The sequence below is a fragment of the Geotrypetes seraphini genome, chromosome 5, assembly GCF_902459505.1.
Source record: "Geotrypetes seraphini chromosome 5, aGeoSer1.1, whole genome shotgun sequence".
Taxonomy (NCBI): domain Eukaryota; kingdom Metazoa; phylum Chordata; class Amphibia; order Gymnophiona; family Dermophiidae; genus Geotrypetes; species Geotrypetes seraphini.
The window spans coordinates 22776962-22798859 of record NC_047088.1 but is presented as its reverse complement, the minus strand read 5'-3'; positions in this window follow the sequence as shown (position 1 = coordinate 22798859).

Sequence of the window (21898 nt, the reverse complement as noted above, 5' to 3'; positions counted from 1 at the left end):
GTTTTTGAGAAAAGCCAGGTTTTCAGATGTTTACGGAAGGTTTGGAGAGCACTCAGGTTCCGAAGAGGGGAGGTAAGGTTGTTCCAGAGCTCGGTGAATCTGAAGGGGAGGGAAGTCCCCAGTTTTCCTGGATGGGAAATGCCTTATAATGAGGGGAAGGATAATTTCGATTTTTTGGGTAGGTCTGGTGGTATTAAGATTTGAGGAATTCCAAGAAAGTGGAATTAGTGGAGGAAGGATGCCATGGAGGATCTTGAAAGTTAGGCAGATGCATTTGAAGTGGACTCTGGAAATTATCGAGAGCCAGTGAAGCTTGGAAAGGAGCGGTGAGACGTGATCGAATTTACTTTTTGCAAAGAGAGCAAGGGTCATTGACGCCATTTGTGAAAGCTTCAGGTTTGAAAATAATTATACATGCAAAATGACACCAGCGCAAGGTTTTAAAATTATAACCAAGATTTATTGAATTATTTTTTCTATTTTTCCATTATTAGATCAAAAGAACAGCATAATTGCTTACGTTGCGCTCATGGGAGATCATCATCGTGGCCAAAGGCTGGCCTTCTCACAATGGTCTCGTTTTACTAGCTCCAAAATTCCTATTATATGCTGTTGGCTTTTCGTGACATCATCATCATAATCAACCAATAACAATCCTATGGGTGGTCTTAAAGTTGGACAAAGAAACATTCCTCCACATTTAAAAGTTATACAAAGTTTTCAGAAAATTACTTTTGATTTCTGAATTAACATTATAACATTCAAGAGAATCTATAATTATTAACATGGTGCTGAGAAATTCTCAACCTCTTCCTAAATTGACAGTAACTTTAGTCTGGAAGAGGAAAGCTGACAGCTTCATGTTACACACAGTGATAAGCATGGGCTTCCAATGCCCCCCTTCCTAATCTGGAGACTGAAGCAACAGTCTCTGACTCTAATTACTCCCAGATGTTGCCTCAGGATTTTCCTTAGTGTTTCTTCAGGTTTAAAATATATAAAATATTGGAAATTAAGTACACACCATTCTTTCACGTATCTTTCATACATCATTCATTCATTCGGGGCCCCTTTCACACACAACACAATATATTACATTCATACTTAATACACGTTATATCTCAGTTTGGAATATGGAGTCTAATATGCTCTTCCTAACTGGCCTAAGCACATCTGTTATCAATTAGAACCACGAGGCTAAAGGCGGGAAGCTGAACAAAGAACCAGAGAGGACAAAGAACAGCAGGGAACCAAGATGGAGTTCTTAATATCTCTATGCATGTATGTTACGCTTTACCTAATTTCCTCTATGATCTGGCTTAATAGCAAAGCACATAAAGAGAATATTATTATTCTTTTTCTTAATATTTATCTATAGTGTGTTTTTCTGGCCTTGGCTACATCTATATTCAGATTTTTATTCACCTGTTTTTCCGTACGCTTCTATTTGGGCGCGGTCCTTAACTAACACAGATGTTTGTCTAACTAGAATTACCCAGAATCATACGAAAAACTGGCCTTTTGTAGAAAAACTTCACAAAAATACTGCACTATCATGCTCCTGACATCCATTCCAATATCGTCCCATAAACAGCACGCTGGCCACGAGCCACGACTCAAAAGATAAGCTTGGCCGCGGCATTTTGAATCCGTTGGAGTCTGTGAAGGTTTTTCTTCGTTAGGCTTATGAAGATAGAATTGCAATAGTCCAGTCTGGAGAGGATGATGGATTGGACGAGAACGGTAAAATGTTTTTCATGGAAACAGGATCTTACTTTCCTCAGCATGTGTAGGCTGAAATAGCATTTTTTACAACTATCTTGGTCACATACAAAACAAAAAATTTGGCAAAAACTTCATTATTTTGGTCACACCATCAGAAGAAAGAGATGACTGGAAAAGGCCATCATGTTTGGGAAGATCAAAGGAACCAGGCAAAGAGGGATACATTGAAAACAACCATGGGGATGATGCTGGAGGACATTTCCAGACAAGCACAAAAACGATTTCTTTTTAGATCCAGTATTCATCAAGTCGCTAGGACTTGAGCACAAGTCGATGGCACATTACAAACAAAAAAACAAATGCTAAAAAGCCCATTTTATACCGGAGAAATGATGGCTCAAGGGAGATATGATAGAGGTCTGTAAAATATCAAGTGGAGTGGAACAAGTAGATGTGAATCACTTGTTTACTCTTTCCAACAATACTAGGACTAGAGAACATGCAATAAAGCTACTAAGTGGCAGATTTAAAACAAATCACAGAAAATATCTCTTTGTTCAACATGTAATTAAACTCTGGAATCCGTTGCCATAGAATATTGTAAAAGTTAGCTTAGCAGGGTTTAAAAAAAGGTTTGGCCAACTTCTTAAAAATCCATAAGCCATTATTAAGATGGATTTGGGGAAATCCACTGCTTATTCATAGGATAAGCAGCATAAAATGTTTTTACTCTTTGAGAACTTGTCAGGTACTTGTGACCTGAATTGGCCATTGTTGGAAACAGAATACCGGACTCGATGGACTTTCGATATCTCCCAGTATGGTTGCATAGGACAATCAAGCCATTGTGACATCACTGATGAGGTTGGCTCTTACAACCACAAAGGAGAAAAGCACCTTTACATAAATCGTAACAAAATCCAATGGAAAAGAGCAGAGCAAGCCTGGTCTCTAAAACCCCACTATAACAGTAACCAATGATAAAAACCATGCATAAAACAGTTTTGTTAATCATAAAAACTTCCATGATTTGCCAGAAGTTTTTATGATTGACAAGACTGTTTTTTGCATGGTTTTTATCATTGGTTGCTATTAAAGTGGGTTTTGAAGACCAGGCTCACTATGTTCTTTTCCATTAAAGTTAGCTCTTAGGCATTAGTGGGTTTCTGCCAGGTACTTGTGACTTGGGTTGGCCACTGTTGGAAACAGGATACTGGGCTTGATGGACCTTTGGTCAGTCCCAGTATGGCAGCTCTTATGTTCTTATGTGAGCCACGTTTAGGACAGTCAAGCCATTGTGACATCACTGATGAGGTTGGCTCTTAAGCATTGGTGAAATGAGGCATTATGACATCACAACACCAGCTCTGGAATGTTGCTACTCTTTGGGTTTCTGCCAGGTACTTGGGACCTGGGTTGGCCACTGTTGGAAACAGGATACTGGGCTTGATGGACCTTCAGTCTGTCCCAATATGGCAGCTCTTAGGTTCTTATGTGAGTGAAGTATAAGACAGTCAAGCCATTGTGACATCACTGATGAGGTTGGCTCTTAGACATTGGTGGAATGAGGCATTATGACATCACAATCTCAGCTCTGGAATGTTGCTACTCTTTGGGTTTCTGCAATCTACTTGTAACCTGAAAACAGGATGCTGGGCTTCATGGACCTTCGGTCTATCCCAGTATGACAATTCATAGTTTTAAGTTAGAGTATATTAAATCTGTTAGTGCACCTTAGAAAAAAGACCCCTTTATAAAACTTTTTTGGGGCCTTTTTCCTGCTCTTCTTTTTCTCTCATGCTCCCTCTTTCACTTTTTAAATGTCACTGTAAACTCCCCAAAGCCTCTGACAAAGGATGATATAGCAAATATCTGAATTAACTAATATTAGAAAATTATGCATTCGACACAAAAAAAGCTGAAGAATGAAACGATATACACTGTTTGCTTTCCAATGCAAAGTACCTTATTAAAGAATAATACTACATGGTAGAGCCTTGAAATAATGGCAACTCAAGGGAGTAATAAGTCACTATATTAAAGTTTGCTTATCATATATCTAAATCTGCAGCTATGAGTGAATAGAAACACTGGAGATACAATTTTTGTAGTTGTTTTTCTACTCTCTTGAGGACTCAGGATGAAGTGAGCAAGCACTACTTGAAGATTTGGAATTAAGATTTTTTTTTTTTTTTTGTCCGAGTACTCTATTCCTAAGACATATACCTTGCCAATATGCTAATTCAAAAAAAAAAAGTAAAACTTGTCTACTTTGATTTCTGATACTGAAATAATGAATACTACTGCATATATTACACGTTAAGCTGTATCGGGCATGAACTAAGGGATAAAAATTGGGCATGACTTTTATATTGCTGGCCTGCCACAGGAGAGGGCTGCCTCCAAAAGGTGACCACGGTTCATAGACAACGGCGCGAAAGACAAAGGCGCAGCCGGACAATTGAGCGCAGCGCGGAGGCGCGCACCGCTCAAAATTATTTTTTTTAGTGGCTCCGACGGGGGGTTTTGTTGGGGAACCCCCCCCACTTTACTTAATAGACATTGCGCCGGCGTTATGGGGGGTTTGGGGGGTTGTAACCCTCCACATTTTACTGTAAACTTAACTTTTTCCCTAAAAACAGGGAAAAAGTGAAGTTTTCAGTAAAATGTGGGGGGTTACAACCCCCCCAAACCCCCCACAATGTGGCGTGATGTCTATTAAGTAAAGTGGGGGGGGTTCCCCCCCACGCCCCCCTGTCGGAGCCCTAAAAACAGTAATTTTGAGCGGCGCGCGCCTCCGCGCTGCGCTCAATTGTCTGGGCGCGCCTTTGTCCCGACGCGCTTTAGACCTGACACCGGTGACCTCTGCTTGAGCTGAGCCATAGGAAGCCAGTTGGAAAGAACTGGCCCAGTGGCTGCTATCAAGCAAGAACAAAACTGTGGAACCGAGGGTCTTGATGAAAAGTTTAATAAAAGTCTTCACAAATAAAAGCAATGTAAGTGTTTACCACAGTAAAACATTGTGGTATGGACCCGACTCGGTCCATGTTTCCGGAATGAGTAACCTTCTTCTGGGGTCCTCTGAGAATATATACGTGTATGATTATACAAAATGGAATTAATTAGGTGAATTGTCTGCGATGTGGTGATTGTGATCAATATTGTGTTAAAGATAAAACAAAAGGTGGAATCATTGTGGTGGCGAGTGAACAAAAATGAATATGATTTAAATTGAATAAGGCTATATGACAGGAAGATGTGCATAAATGAGGAAACGAGATGCCGAAGACATACCGACCAGATTAAACCGCAATAATAAAATATGCTGAGAATAATAATAAAATCTCCAGACAAGTCAATGAAGCCATCCGCGCAATGCATGGCGGCAATGAAAAGGGCGAACAGAATGCTAGGAATGATTAAGAAGGGGATCACGAACAGATCGGAGGTTATCATGCCGCTGTACCGGGCCATGGGGCGCCCTCACCTGGAGTACTGCGTCCAGCACTGGTCGCCCTATATGAAGAAGGACATGGTACTACTCGAAAGGGTCCAGAGAAGAGCGACTAAGATGGTTAAGGGGCTGGAGGAGTTACCGTACAGTGAGAGATTGGAGAAACTGGGCCTCGTCTCCCTTGGAAAGAGGAGACAGAGAGGACATGATCGAATCATTCAAGATACTGAAGGAAATAGACTTAGCAGATAAAGACAGAGAGAACTTGAGGGCCCTCTCTAAAGTTGAAAGGGGATAGATTCCGTACAAACGTAAGGAAGTTCTTCTTCACCCAGAGAGTGGTAGAGAACTGGAACGCTCTTCCGGAGTCTGTCATAGGGGAAAACATCCTCCAGGGATTCAAGACAAAGTTGGACAAGTTCCTGCTCAACTGGAACGTACGCAGGCGAGGCTGGACTCATTTAGAGCATTTTGACCTGGGGGCCGCCGCATGAGCGGACTGCTGGACACGATGGGACCACTGGTCTGACCCAGCAGCGGCAATTCTTATGTTCTCAACTGTGAGCTAAAAACATGAATAAAAATGATTATGTGGAAATGGAAAGAATGACGTACATCAAACAAAAATCTATAAGAACCCGAACATGTCAAGACAAGGCTTCAACTGTTTCTTTTCTCTTCTCCTCACAGCACGATTTTCAAGCTATGCAACCCTGGGAGGTTTTCCTCCCGGACCGGTACTTTTCACTCTATTGGTTTTTAAAAGTTTTTTTATTAGTCTCCCTCCCTGTGCGGTCCTCGCTTGTCATCTCTCAGATTTTAGTTTATTTCATCACTAGCCCCACTCTTTTACTAAGGCGTGCTAGCCGATTTAGCACGCACTAATCATTCGCATGTGCTAAATCGGTTAGCGTGCCTTAGTAAAAGGACCCAAGAATTGCTTTACTGGGTCAGATCATTGGTCCATCTAGCCCAGTAGCCCGTTCTCACGGTGGCCAATCCAGGTCCCTAGTACCTGGCCAAAACCCAGAGTAGCAACATTCCGCATCTCAAAGAATAGCAAGATTCCGGAACCCCAATGAGAGTAACATTCCAGAGCTGAGATTGTGATGTCATAATGCCTCATGCCACAGAGCCAACCTCATCAGTGATGTTACAATGGTTTAATTGTCCTATACTTGGCTCATGTAAGAACATAAGAACAACCTTACTGGGTCAGACCAAAGGTCCATCAAGCCCAGTAGCCCGTTCTCACAGTGGCCAATCCAGGTCTCTAGTACCTGGCCAAAACCCAAGGAGTAGCAACATTCCAGCATCTCAAAGAATAGCAAGATTCCGGAACCCCAATGAGAGCAACATTCCAGAGCTGAGATTGTGATGTCATAATGCCTCATGCCTCAGAGCCAACCTCATCAGTGATGTCACAATGACTTAATTGTCCTATATTTGGTTCACGTAAGAACATAAGAATAGCCTTACTGGGTCAGACCAATGGTCCATCAAGCCCATTAGTCCGTTCTCACGGTGGCCAATCCAGGTCCCTAGTATCTGGCCAAAACCCAAAGAGTAGCAACATTCCAGCATCTCAAAGAATAGCCAGATTCCAGAACCCCAGTGAGAGCAACATTCCAGAGCTGAGATTGTGATGTCATAATGCCTCAGAGCCAACTTCATCAGTGATGTTACAATGGCTTGATTGTCCTATACTTGGCTCACGTAGGATCATAAGAACAGCCATACTGGGTCAGACCAATGGTCCATCAAGCCCAGTAGCCCGTTCTCCCGGTGGCCAATCCAGGTCACTAGTATCTGGCCAAAACCTAAGGTGTAGCAATATTCCATGCTACCAATCCAGGGCAAGCAGATTTTTAGCTCTGTAAAATCCTTGTCTTTCTCTTTGTGTTTTGTGATAAACTTTTTGTTATAGTTCCTCTCAATCTTTTGTAACAAATGTTTTGTTTCAACTCTCTTTTTGGTCACTTTTTAGCCCGGTGCCAGAACTCACTAGCATTTTTAAAGTCCATTTTTACCACCCTCATATTCATTTATATTATCACATACCTTTTTTTTTTCTCACTCCAGTCACGGCTTTGTTACAACTTACCCCTTGTTTTACTAAGGTGCGCTATGCGTTCTAGCGTGTGCTAATCGCTAACGCGTCCATAGACTAACATGCACGTGTTAAGCGAGTGGTTAGCGCACGCTAAAAAGCATAGTGCACCTTAGTAAAAGGAGCCCCTAGTGCCATTACCATTAGCGTTTCACGGTTATTCTCATTTTTCAGCTCTGGGCGCACAGCGACATTCAGAGGCCTAAAAAGTCCAGTGGCACGTCCAGAAAGTTGGTTTATCGCAGGGGTCTCAAAGTCCCTCCTTGAGGGCCGCAATCCAGTCGGGTTTTCAGGATTTCCCCAATGAATATGCATTGAAAGCAGTGCATGCAAATAGATCTCATGCAAATTCATTGGGGAAATGCTGGATTGCAGCCCTCAAGGAGGGGCTTTGAGATCCCTAGTTTATCAGCTCTTGGGCGACCTGGAGGAGTGGTTAGGGAAGTATGTGGATGGGATGGGGACCGACCTAAAATTAGGCCTCTTTTACTAAGGTGCGCTAAGCGTTTTAGTGTGCATTTAATTTAGTACACGCTAAATCGACGCATGCACTAACCACTAATGCGTCCATAGGATAACATGCATGCATTAGCATTTAGCGCAATTAGCGTGTGCTAATATTTATCGACTAAAAGCATAGCGCACCTTAGGGCTCCTTTTACTAAGGGGTGCTAGCGTTTTTAGCACAAGCACAAAATTACCGCACGCTGAACTGCGCAGTACGCTTCTAGAATAACGCCAGCTCAATGCTGGCGTCAAGGTCTAGCACACGTGGCAATTTAGCGCATTAAGGCCCTAATGCACCTTAGTAAAAGGAGCCCTTAGTAAAAGAGGGAACAGTCATCCTGCAGGGATAATTGAATGTTTTACTAATACACATTTTGGATGAAACGGAAACGTTGCGAGTTAGACCAGTGTTTTTCAACCTTTTTACACCTATGGACCGGCAGAAATAAAAGAATTATTCTGTGGACCGGCATCAGTCCGTGGACCGGCGGTTGAAGAACACTGGGCTAAGTCGTGGGCCAGACCCCGCCCATCTCTACCCAATCCCGACCTCAGACCCCACCCCCATAATAGTACTAATTGTAACACTATTTTTTCCATTCATTTTTCACAGATATACAATATAATCTTATTAACAACACGTCAGAGAGAAGGCTTCCGGTTCAGGCGCAGGACGTGCGTAGGAGCCACTGCCCGTGGCTTTGTGCACTGAATCAGTGAGGACGAGGGAGCTGGCTCAAAGATAACGTCGCATCGATCGCACGGTGGACCGGCAGTTGAAGAACACTGTTTTGGGCCTGATGCACATGCTAGCAATGTGGAACGGCAGGAAATTTTTGTGGACCGGTGGTTGAAGAACACTGAGTTAGACAATGTTGTCACTCCGGCGGATACGTCTATGCACCATGGAATGATATGGAATTCATGACGTGACTTTGGCGAAAGGGGAGCACTTCCGACAAATTGGGGAACCGTTCTGGACCACTCTTGCACCTGCTTCTCGGAGTAGGATTTTGAATTTTTCTTAGCTTGTTGGCTGAGACGGTATTATATTATGAAGACTTTTGTGAAACAGGGTGCTGGAGGGGAAGTGAAGGAATGGCTGGGGGGTTGTAGGGTCTTTACTTGTAGTTTTGGTTATGCTTATTTGTTGATTTAACACATTTCAATTTTGTGACATGCTTTTGTGAATGAGCTTAGTAATCTGATTATACATGTTTGTTGAAATTTAATAAAAAATCTATTTATTTATGTTAAAAATGTCTTCCCTGGTTATCGTCTAATAGGGTCACAGAAGAAAACATACATAGCCAGGACATACTCAAACATATTATAATAAAAACATAAGAATAGCCTTACTGGGTCAGACCAATGGTCTATCAAGCTCAGTAGCCCGTTCTCACGGTGGCCAATCCAGGTCCTAGTACCTGGCCAAAACCCAAAGAGTAGCAACATTCCATGTTACCGATCCAGGACAAGCAGTGGACTATAGACTATAGACTTTTCCTCCAGGAATTGTCCAAACCTTTCTTAAAATTAGCTACACTATCCTCTGGCAAAGCATTCCAGAGCTTAACTATTCTCTGAGTGAAAAAAATTTTCTCTGTTGGTTTTAAAAGTATTTCCCTGTAACTTCATCGCGTGTCCCCTAGTCTTTGTAATTTTTGAGAGAGTGAAAAATCGATCCACTTGTACCCATTCTACTCCACTCAGGATTTTGTAGACCTCAATCCTATCTCACCTCGGCCGTCTCTTTTCCAAGCTGAAGAGCCCTAACCGTTTTAGTCTTTCCTCATACGAGAGGAGCTCCATCCCCTTTACCATCTTGGTCGCTCTTCTTTGAACCTTTTCTAGCGCCGCTATATCTTTCTTGAGATAAGGAGACCAGAATTGAACGCCATACTCCAGTTGAGGGTGCACTATGGAGCGATACAGGGGCATTAAGACATTGTTAACCATCCCTTTTTTAATAATTCCCAGCATCCCGCTTACTTTTTTGGCCGTCGCCACACATTGGGCGGAAGGTTTCATCGTATTGTCTACAATGACACCCAGAACCTTTTCTTGGGCGCTAACCCCCAAGGTGGACCCTAGCATCCGGTAACTGTGATTCGGGTTTTTCTTCCCAATGTGCAATATGCATCCTATTCTATTCTTCCTAATATACCCCGCACCCCTTTTACTAGACCGTGATAGCAATTATCAGCGCAGGGAGCCGCGCTGAATGCTCCGCACTGCTCTTGACACTCATAGGGTTGATGATATAATCGCTAAAAGTAGCATAATGCTAATAAAAATGATTGAAACATATTTGTCAAATGAATCAATTTTAGTCTTTTATAATCTGCATGTCTGCATTCGTACTCCACCTCTCTTCAGGACATGCAATTTTCCGCTAATCAATATTTATTTTAAATATTTATAAACCACACTGTGTTACAATTCCAGGTGGTGTATTTTGTCAGGGGTCATTTACGCATCTGCATGGTTATATGATTAAAGTACTGAAAAGCAGGTGTGCATTCTTCCTCTTGAGACATGCCCCCACCCCCTTTATGAAACCACTCCCTTCATATTTAAATAGAAACACCAGCCTTATCAATTCTAGTCCAGCTTCTTTCAAGATGTGTGGGGGCCATTAACAAATTATTGTAATGAATATATATTATTTTCCCTGAGTTGTACAAATGAAAGATTGGGGTGGGGGGAGGGGGAAATGATTGCTAATGTAATAATTATATAGCGAATAATGTGTTTTTGTGCAATTTTCCTGATATGTCAATTGTATAACATTATTGAAGTTTTAAAATCAATAAAGATTTATTAAAAAAAAGATCTTGATTTACTTCAAACAAGAGCAATGTAGGTGACTAGTTTGTAAAAAAACCCAAAAACACCCACATCTCTACTAAGTATAGATCAGTGGTCTCCAACTCCAACCCTTTGCAGGGCCACTTTTTTGGATTTATCGGTACTTGGAGGGCCTCAGAAAAAAAAATAGTTAATATCTTATTAAAGAAATGACAATTTTGCATGAGGTAAAACTCTTTATAGTTTCTAAATCTTTCCTTTTCTTAATAATAATATTGTCATTTATAGCTAAAGAGAAATGATCAAGAAATTGTTTTATTTTACTTTTGTGATTATGATAAACATACCGAGGGCCTCAAAATAGGATCTGGCGGGCCGCGAGTTTGAGACCACTGGTATAGAGACCCTAGCTCTGCTCGTTTTCATATCGTTTTTGTTACCAGGTAATCTTTGCATATAATGCAGGGTACAGCTAATATCTTTGAAACGTCTCTTCATCAAAGTGGGCCAGCAAGAAGTTCTAGGAAAAGTAAAAAAAAAAAACTTTTGAACACTTTGGAAAAATATCTGGCGCTGCAACTTTGTAAACTCCGCACAGCTTAAACTAAAACTACGAATGAAACTTCTTTTTTAAACTTTCTACCACAGTTCTGAATAAGTAACTCCCTTTCTTCCTGCTCTTACAAGGTACTAATTTGTACGAGAAGGAAAAGAGCGAGGCGGAATCTGGGACTAAAGGATTCCATTTCCTCCCATTCAAAGGCAACAAGGGCCAACTCCGAAATTCTGATTTTGTTTAATGCCTTCTAAGCTGCGCTTTACGACCAAATCAAGCCTAGCTGAAGGACCCTGGCCATTCGGGCTGCCTGCTATCGCCTCCTGCCAGAGAGGACAGGCACGCAAGGGTTAACTGACCCGGAATCAATGAAAGAGGAGGTCGAAAGGGACTTCCTACCTGGTTCAAGCAGCCACTTCCCCTCACAGCTTGGAGCCCTGGGTGATGCCTTTTCATCTCAATGGCCGAGATAAAACACAGGATTTGGATGGAAGAAGTGCACCGAAATGCCTATTTAGGTTGCTTGCCTCCCCTCCCCCCAGAGCACTTTAGGGAGGGGTGGTAAGGGAGTGTTGATCCTGGCTCAGAAGTTGCACGGGAACTGCTTGCTCCCTGCAGTACAGCTCCAACCGTTTGCATTAGGCGAGGCTTAGCAGAGTCTGGCTCAGTCGGTGGGGAGCCGGTCTAGCCTAGTTATCGACGGCTGCAAATGTGGGGCCCTGGCTTTGATTTCTGCTTGGACGGCGCTTCTCTGTCTAGCATTGCAAAATCATGTTAACAGATGCCACGTTTGCAGAATCACTGCTGAGGACGGGCTTAAGTTGGGGTTTTTTTTCGCGGCATGTGGATCTCAGTGAAACTAAGCTTCATTTTCATAGCAAACATCCGAATAAGAGGTGTCAGCCTGCCCCACATGCTACTATAGCACATGGTCTCGCTGAAGTGCTAATTGAGAAGTAATTTAGTCATCTGTGCACAACCCCTGTGAAAATAGAGCATAGACCAGGCAAAATAAAAGTATGTCAAATGCAATATTTTAAAAGGCCAGTTCCAGATTAAGAAACAAACAGCTTTGAGGGTACAGAGGCATATGTAATGAATTTTTTTTTCCCAGACAGTTTAAAGAAACAATACCAGTATATTTGGCGAAGGGGTAAAACACGGGCCTTACGGACCTCGCGAATCTAAAACCGCACGTCCTTAAAAATCTGAGGTCCGTGCCACTTGTCGTCTCTGGCTCTGACAGACCTCGATGACAATTTAGCTCTGACGGATCCCTACGCTGCGACTAGCGGCAAAACGTTTGCCCTGAGGTCTGTGCCACTTTTAGTCTCGGCATAGGGAGGGAAAAGCATTAGGATACGTCAGCGCAAAAATGTCAGAGAGGTCTGTCAGAGCCAGAGACTAAAAGTGGCACGGACCTCGGATTTTTAAGGATGTGCAGTTCAGGTCCGCGAGGTCAGATGCACTGCAGACCTTTAAAGCACCCATTTTTTAACCCCCTCCCCCCAAACCCAGCTATTTGCCATCCAGTGTCATATCGTGGGGGCTCTCGGAATCAGCGCGGAGGGAGAGATCTAGAGGAAGGGACGATCGGGCTAATTAGCAAAAGCCACGGGGCGCCTCCTCCCTCCTTAGCCATTAGGGAAGGCAGAGCCGGGGGCCTGAGCTGAGCGTGCAGGGAAAGCGGTGGAATAAGCTAAAAGGTGGACTTGTCAATGCACAGACCTCAGATTTTTAAGGACGTGTGGTTTTAAATCCGCAAGGTCTGTAAGGTCCATGAGGTCCACGTTTTACCCCTTCCCATATATTTGTTTTTGACCTGGGAAAGGCGATAATTCAGCAATAATTAATTAATAACTTAATTAATAACCCATAGACAATTCCTTCTTAGCCCTCATCTTCAATCTACCACCAATCCTCTATCTCTTTGGCTGAGGACAAGTCACTATGGTGTCATTTGGAAGAATTTTGGAGCCATATAAAGGGCGGCTGAAAAGTTCTCAGCCCAACCAACAAAGCTGGGTCTCCTTCGAGGACTATACACATAGGGCTAGATTCACTAAGGAACTTTGCAACCCGATTTTCCTCCGACCCAGTTCACTAACCTTGTGGCCAATCATCCTCCGATCCGATCCACGCATGCAAATGAGAGGAAACGGCATGCCAAGTAGGAAGGACGCGATTCACTAAACTATTGAAGGCACACCGACTGGGCTGGCCGATCCAAAAACAAGCGACTGGTGAGGACCAGTCGCTTGAGCAAAAACCCGCTCTCTACCCCGATTCTGCTTCTCCTGCTCTCTGCCCCGATTTCCTGTTCTCTGCCCCGATTCTGCTAATCAAAGCCATAACTCCCGCCGGTGAACTTCAGGTGACCAGCCGCGGCTTAGACATATGGGCCCACAAGACAGCCCTCGATCGATCCGGCGGCCGTGACTCACCCCCCTGCTCTCTGCCCCAGCTCTCCTGCTTTTCCCTGCAGTGCAAACCCGTGGGTTTAAAGCAGGTTAAAACCATGGGCTCGTGAAGTAAAGTAAAAAAAGTAATGTTTCCAGCTCTGCCAGGCACGGAGGACCAGCACATGCGCAAACCATCTACAGGCAAAGTAGATGGTCTTTGCATGCATCAGGATCGTTGGAGAGCGATCCATGCAGTCGGTTGGGGGCGTGATTCCGATCACCCTCATTTGCATGAGGGCGCTTCGTGAATCAGCCCCACGGATCGGATTGGATCACTCACGGATCGGATCCGATCCGTGGCTTTAGTGAATCTAACCCTTAGTCCAGTGATTTTCCACTTTTTTTCATTCCGTCGGAAAAATATGGAATGAAAAAAGTGGAAAATCAATGGACTAAGGCCCAGATTCTCACAACTTTAACACCATCACTAAACTGTTTTCCGATGGTTTAGCCTGCACGCATTTTAGGGGCGAATTATGAAAATGGCTTATCTCTGTTTTTAGCGAGGTTTCTAGCAGTCTCCAACAATGACATGCAAATGGGCTCTTCAACATTAAAATGAGCACTCCGATGGATTCTTTTAAAATCGCCGAGCCATTTTCTATGAACAGCGTCGGCTTTTGGCAATAAAAATTAGTGATTGGTCCAAGGGTGCCGGTACAGTGACTGCACTGTTTAGAACCCTGGCATGGCAGTGTTAGAGACTGCTAGAAAAGCCGTTTTGAGAAGCACCCCCCTCCCCCCCCAGAAGCGGGAGAGATGGCCATTCTCTCCCGCTGCCAAGTAGAAAAAAAACCCCTAGCAGCGGGACAGATGCCCATTCTCTCCTGCTGTCACACAACCCCCTCCCCCGCAGCAGGAGAGTTGGGCATCTCTTCCGCTGCTGGGGTGGGGGGAATCACTTGGCAGCGGGAAAGCATGGGCATCTCTCCCACTGTTGTTGTATTTTTGGTTTTGCATTTTTTTTCCTGCGGGCAGCAAACTCACGCTGGGGAAGCAAAAAGGTATGGGCTCGTGTGTGTGGCAAGGAGAGGAACGGAACAGAGAGGAGGAGGGACGTGGCGCCCTTAGGAAGATTGTGCCTGCGGTGGAGCCTCCCCCCTATGCCACTGTGCCCAAGGTCACAGGGAACAGTGCTGAGATTTGCTCTCACAAACTCAGGGTGTTGAGAGAGTAGCTCTACCACTAGGCCACTCCTCACTTAAGGTTTTGAGAATAATAATAATTTTTATTTTTGTATGCCGCCCTACCGGGAGGGTTCTAGGCAGCTCATAACAAAGGCAATACATGCAGTGCATAAAAATACAACAGATAAAATAGTAAAACCAAGCAAATTAATACATCAGATTAAAAAAAGAACAAGTTAAAATAACATACATTAAGTGCTCCTTTTACGAAGCCGTGTTAACGGTTTAACTCACGTAATAGCGCGTGCTAATTTGCCGGCCGTGCTAGCCACTACCGCCTCCTCTTGAGCAGGCGGTAGTTTTTCGGCTAGCGCGGGGTTTAGCGCGTGCTAAAAAGGTGCATGCGATAAAGCTGCTAACGCGGCTTCGTAAAAGGAGCCCTAAGATACCAGCCTATCGAATAATTGTCTGTAACAATTTTCTGAACTCTAAATAAGAAGAAGCCTCTAATGTTATTATTCCTAGCCGTGAATTTAATTTAGCGGCCTGAAATGAGAAAGTTCTCCCAAGAAACGTTTTGTAATGACAAGATTTTATGGAAGGATATGAAAACAGATGCACTCTACGTGTACTCTTCTTAGAGTGACTCAAAGAAAAATGAGGAATAAGATAGCCTGGTGACATACCAAAAACTACTTTATAACAGATGCATGAAAACTTAAACAAGACTCTGGACTCCATCGGCAACCAATGGAATTTTTGATAAAATGGAGTAATGTGCTCCCATTTTTTTAAGCCAAAGATGAGGCGAACAGCAGTATTCTGGACTATACTTATTTTTTTGAGAATTTTCTTATAAGCCCCTAAATATACAATATTACAGTAGTCAAGAATACATAAGATAGAGGACTGCACCAACAGGTGAAAGGAGGCTATGTCTACCTGCGTCTAAAGTCCCTGTTCAGGCGCCACTAGGTACAGTTCTATAAATGGTGCCTAAGTGAACATTGACGAGCACTAGCCACCATGTTCCTTGGCGTCTGCCTTGTAGGCACCATTTATAGAATCAAGGCCTGATTAATGTGGGCTTAGCAGGTGAGCCCTTACTGCCTACAAAGTGGGTGGTGTTAAGGACTCGTGGTAATATGTTTAAGGCTGCAACTAGCATATGGCCATTAATCCCATGTGGAGATCAGCCTGTTTCCAGCTGTGGCGAGCATGAAAGATCCACGGTAAGAGTGCGCTAAGGCCACTTGGCATCGCGCATCAAAATGCGAGTGCACTTCCGAGATGCGTGCACAAATTAATTGGCTAATGAACAATGATTGATGTTAACTGGAACCCGTTAAAATGTGCTTGTGCGCCTGGCTGCAAGCTATTCTATAGGGCAGGGCTCCTGTCTCTATTAGTGTGTTACTTCGAAGGGGGCGTAGCCAGGAGCATGCCAGGGGTGTTCAAAAAGTTGCATGCGTTGTTACAGAATATGGCTTCGGCACATGTAACTTGGGCATCAGCATGAACACCAGCTTTTAGTCATATACAATCACACTTACCCCCTCTTCTACACAGGTGCGCTAAGATTTTTAGCGTGCACTAAATATGCGCTAAACGCTAACGTGGGCATGCTCTAAAATACTTAGCACGCCTTAGTGTGTTGGGGGGGGGGAGGTGGTTCTGGCACCAAATTTTGAATCAGCAAAACAACAAAAAGATTGTGGAACAGAAGATCGATGTACCAGTTTGTAGTTTAATAAGCGTCCAAAGAACTTAAAAACAATCCACAAGTGACCCACAGGATAGAAACCAAATAATGTATGAAATAAAAAAATGACCCAACACGGGCTGTGTTTCGGCAAAATAAAAAAAAATGCCTTCCTCAGGGGTCTTATAGGGTCCTTGGCTGTCTTAAGTATAAAAACATGAAAGTCACAAAAAAATCCACAGCTCACAAGGCTCCAATGTAGGCTGGTGCTATTTGGATTTTGTTGTTTTGACCAAATTTTGAGTGTTATGTATAGAATTCCTCCCCACCGTCCCTCCCATAAGTGGTCAAAGATTATGTACAGAAAGTTTCTTGTTGCAGTGCAGTGTAGTCTCCAGAGGAATGTCTTAAGTATAAAAACAGTAGTCAAGTGGATTTTGTGCTCAGTGGTGAAACAGAGCTGACTTTTCGCTGTCCTAAAATTCAGAACGCTTGGATTAAAATATCAGGACATTATCACAGCTTTTCAAAGCACTCATGACACTAGTTTGGATCCTGACTATGATTCTGTCCATAGAATCTGCTTTGAATTATTTCCATATTTTATCTGGCTGTTTAACCTACGGGTTTTATTCAAACTATTTACGCAGATAGGGAATACGGCTGTCGTATAAAAAAACCCAAAAAGTGAAAGTCAGCATTCATTGGACTCCAGGTGGTGGGAGATAAATGACCAATTGTGTTCTGTAAAAATGCAGCGGACAAGTGTAATCGCAGATCAAGTGGCCTTTTCCTGCTGCCATCGACGCTGGATGTTTTTGGTTGATAAAACTCTATATCAGCCATGCCAGTAGTGAATGAAATTTGAATATGCTTTATTTGAAAGGTGTTATTTAGAGGTCAATATTCAGTGGGGTGCTGTAAGATATTTGTTTAAATCTGCATGCATTTTCACTAGCACTATCCATGGTCGTGCTGAAAGTTCATGTCTACTCTTAACTGATGTTTATTCATTCAAAGTTATAGTTGCTGTTTATCCACCATCACTTAGATCAGTGGTCTCAAACTCAAACCCTTTGCAGGGCCACATTTGGGATTTGTAGGTACTTGGAGGGCCTCAGAAAAAATAGTAACATAGTAACATAGTAGATGAGGGCAGATAAAGACCCGAATGGTCCATCCAGTCTGCCCAACCTGATTCAATTCAAATTTTTTATTTTTTATTTTTTCTTCTTAGCTATTTCTGGGCAAGAATCCAAAGTTCTACCTGGTACTGTGCTTGGGTTCCAACTGCCGAAATCTCCGTTAAAACCTACTCCAGCCCATCTACACCCTCCCAGCCATTGAAGCCCTCCCCTGCCCATCCTCCACCAAACGGCCATACACAGACACAGACCGTGCAAGTCTGCCCAGTACTGACCTTAGTTCAATATTTAATCTTATTTTCTAATTCTAGATCCTTTGTGTTCATCCCACGCTTCATTGAACTCAGTCACAGTTTTACTCTCCACCACCTCTCTCGGGAGCACATTCCAGGCATCCACTACCCTCTCCGTAATGTAGAATTTCCTAACATTGCCCCTGAATCTACCACCCCTCAAACTCAAATTATGTCCTACCATTTTCCTTTCTCTGGAAAAGATTTTGTTCTACGTTAATACCCTTCAAGTATTTGAACGTCTAAATCATATCTCCCCTGTCTCTCCTTTCCTCTAGGGTATACATATTCAGGGCTTCCAGTCTCTCCTCATACGTCTTCTGGCGCAAGCCTCCTATCATTTTCGTCGCCCTCCTCTGGACCGCCTCAATTCTTTTTATGTCCTTCGCCAGATACGGTCTCCAAAATTAAACACAATACTCCAAGTGGGGCCTCACCAATGACCTGTACAGAGGCGTCAACACCTTCTTCCTTCTACTGACTACGCCTCTCTTTATACAGCCCAGCATCCTTCTGGCAGCAGCCACTGCCTTGTCACACTGTTTTTTCGCCTTTAGATCTTCGGACACTATAACCCCAAGGTCCCTCTCCCCATCCGTGCATATCAGCTTCTCTCCTCCCAGCATAGTTAATGTCTTATTAAAGAAATGACAATTTTGCATGAGGTAAAACTCTTTATAGATTATAAATATTTCCTTTTGGCTAAGTCTTAATAATAATATTGTAATTTATAGCTAAAGAGACATATGATCAAGAAACTGTTTTATTTTACTTTTGTGATTATGATAAACATACCGAGGGCCTTAAAATAGTACCTGGCGGGCCACATGTGGCCCCTAGGCCACGAGTTTGAGACCACTAACTTAGATGGATAATGCTCTTATATGAGCAAACCAGGGGGTAGATTCACTAAGCAAACCGATCGTGTACCGCTCGGTTTGCGAGCCCTTTGCGACCCGATTTCCCTCTGACCCGATTCACTAACCTGTGCGCCGATCCGATTCTGATCTGTGCATGCAAAATAGGCAGGGACGCGATTCACTAAACAAATCTGGGGAAAAAATTAGAAAAAGCTGCGGAGGGATTTGAACCAGCAATCTCTAGCATACCACAGGCCGATTTAACCATTAGGCTATTCCTCCGCATCAGTGTGTAAGTGGCCATCGTGTACTATGGATGTTCATTTTCTCCATTCATAATTTGGGCTTTTCAGTTTGTAAAATGGTTGTACATGTTGGATGTTTCCAGGACTTGGATGTCCATATCATACGCATTTTAGAAAGGCTGTATCCTATTCATTCTCAGTTGGGCAGGTTCTCATTTAGGCATTACGAGGGGGTGCTGAAAAGTTCTCAGCCCAACCAATTTTCTAAATGCTGAGCATTATTTTGCCACTGTAGCTGAAAAGAGTGTCATCTTATTTCATAAAGTGCCAATTTGCAGAAATGAAATTCTATGTTTTTGACATTGTTTCGGATCATTGACTATTGACAGAGGCTGCACCATGCCACCACAAATTAACAAAACAATACAGAAATCTTTTGCAGTTATGAGAAACCTTAGACAAGTCCGAAAATTCTTCGAAAAAACACAATTTCATCTCCTAGTACAATCTCTAATCCTAAGTATCCTAGACTATTGCAACATCCTCTACCTCCCCTGCCCTGCAATAATGATTAAATAACTACAGACAATTCAGAATACAGCTCTGAGACTCGTCTATTCATTGAAAAAACATGATCATATTACTGAGGCATTCATCAATTCTCATTGGCTTCCAATCCAGGAAAGAATACAATTTAAATTCTACTGTATATTATTTAAAACTATAAATGGAGACAGCCCAACCTACGTAAACGACCGCCTCATCCAAACCACCTCTACCAGGCATAGAAAAACACACACCCCATTCACTTACCCCCCAATCAAAGAAGTAAAATGGAAAAGACTATACAACGGACTACTGGCCACTCAGGCAGCGAAGATAGACAACCAAGTCTCCAACCTATTGACAACAACCCCAGACTACAAGATGTTCAGAAAGGAAATAAAAACTATACTCTTCAAGAAATCCCTTAATAAAGCTTAATACCATGATAAAGCTTAACCCCCCTCTTACCATCCCCTCCCTAACCCCAGATCCTACTTTTCCCTCTCTTGGAAACCTTCGCTGATCTAACGTTGTAACCCTTCTTCCATAACTCTTTTTGTAATCCGCTTTGAACCGAAAGGTAATGGCGGAATAGAAATCTGTAATGTAATGTAATCATTGATTGAACCATATCCACGTCGTTCTCTTCTTGGTTGGGCTGAGAACTTATCAGCACCCCCTTGTAGCAACATTCCAGAGCTGAGATTGTGATGTCATAATGCCTCATTCCGCCAATAAGCACCGATCTCATTGGTGATGGCACAATGGCTTGATTGTCCTATACTTGGCTCACTTTTATTACCCTCCAGGGATTCAAGACAAAGTTAGACAAGTTCCTGCTGAACCAGAACGTACGCAGGTAAGGCTAGACTCAATTAAGGCACTGGTCTTTGACCTAAGGGCCACCGCGGAAGCAGACTGCTGGGCACGATGGACCACTGGTTTTAAGCCAGCAGCGGCAATTCTTACGTTTTTATATGAGGGGGTGCTGAAAAGTTCTCAGCCCAACCAATCAACTTCCTATAATCTACGCATTATTTTGCCACAGTAGCTGAAAAGAGTGTTATCTTATTAAGTGCCAGTTTGCAGAAACAAAATTCTATGTTTTTGACATTATTTCAGATCATCGATTGAACCATATCCACGTCATTGTCTTCTTGGTTGGGCTGAGAACTAGAGAATGACACGGTGACAAAATTCATCACCGTTCCTGTCCCCACGGATAACCGCGGGAAACCATCTTCATATCATTCTTTAAGGAGAGAGGGAAGAATCAGAGTATGAATGGCCACAACCACTGACCCGCAAGCTTTGCTCTGAAGAATGCTGGTGTAGAAGGACTAAGGTTGAAACAGACACTACAGAATGACAGTCTCTGGTATCCAGAGCAGATATTGTGATGTCATAATGCCTCATTCCACCAGTGCCTAAGATCCAATCACATCAGTGATGTCACAATGGCTTCATTATCCTTGGCTCACATAAGAATCAGAGTATGAATGGCCACAACCACTGACCCGCAAGCTTTGCTTTGAAGAATGCTGGCGTAGAAGGACCGAGGTTGAAACAGACACTACAGAATGACAGTCTCTGGTATCCAGAGCAGATATTGTGATGTCATAATGCCTCATTCCACCAGTGCCTAAGAGCCAATCACATCAGTGATGTCACAATGGCTTCATTATCCTTGGCTCACATAAGAATCAGAGTATGAATGGCCACAACCACTGACCCTCAAGCTTTGCTTTGAAGAATGCTGGTGTAGAAGGACTGAGGCTGAAATAGACACTAGAAAATGACATGGGATTATTTCCCGCGATTATCCGCGGGGACGGGAACGGTGATGAATTGTGTCACCGTGTCATTCTCTACTGAGAACCTTTCAGCACCCCCCTCGTAAATACTAATTTTCAGAGGTCAGCAGCTGTTTCTGGCCAGTTAAATTGTTCTGATTAGTCTGCATATACTTTTTGGATCAAATTCACTAAATGGGATTTCATTTTGTGTGTGATTTATGACAAACTTTGCAACTGGTGCTTGCTGGTCTCACATGTTCAAAGGGAAATTCCACACAGGGAGTTTCTCCTTGAAAATTTGTTCCCAGAAAGCAAGTAAGCTTCCTGCAGGATTTCATAATTACCCAGGAACCACCAGCTGGGAGAATCTTGTAAAAATATTAAATACCAATGGATCCCGCTTCAAAGTAAAAGAAAAGCATTAGAGTATTAATTTTTTCCTTGTACGGTTGCAGTTTTTTCCTATCACCCAGCTGGACGTGAACAAATGGCCTATTGCCAGTAAACATTATTACCTTCTACAAATTCTGTGCAACCAACGGAGCTACTATACTCTGTC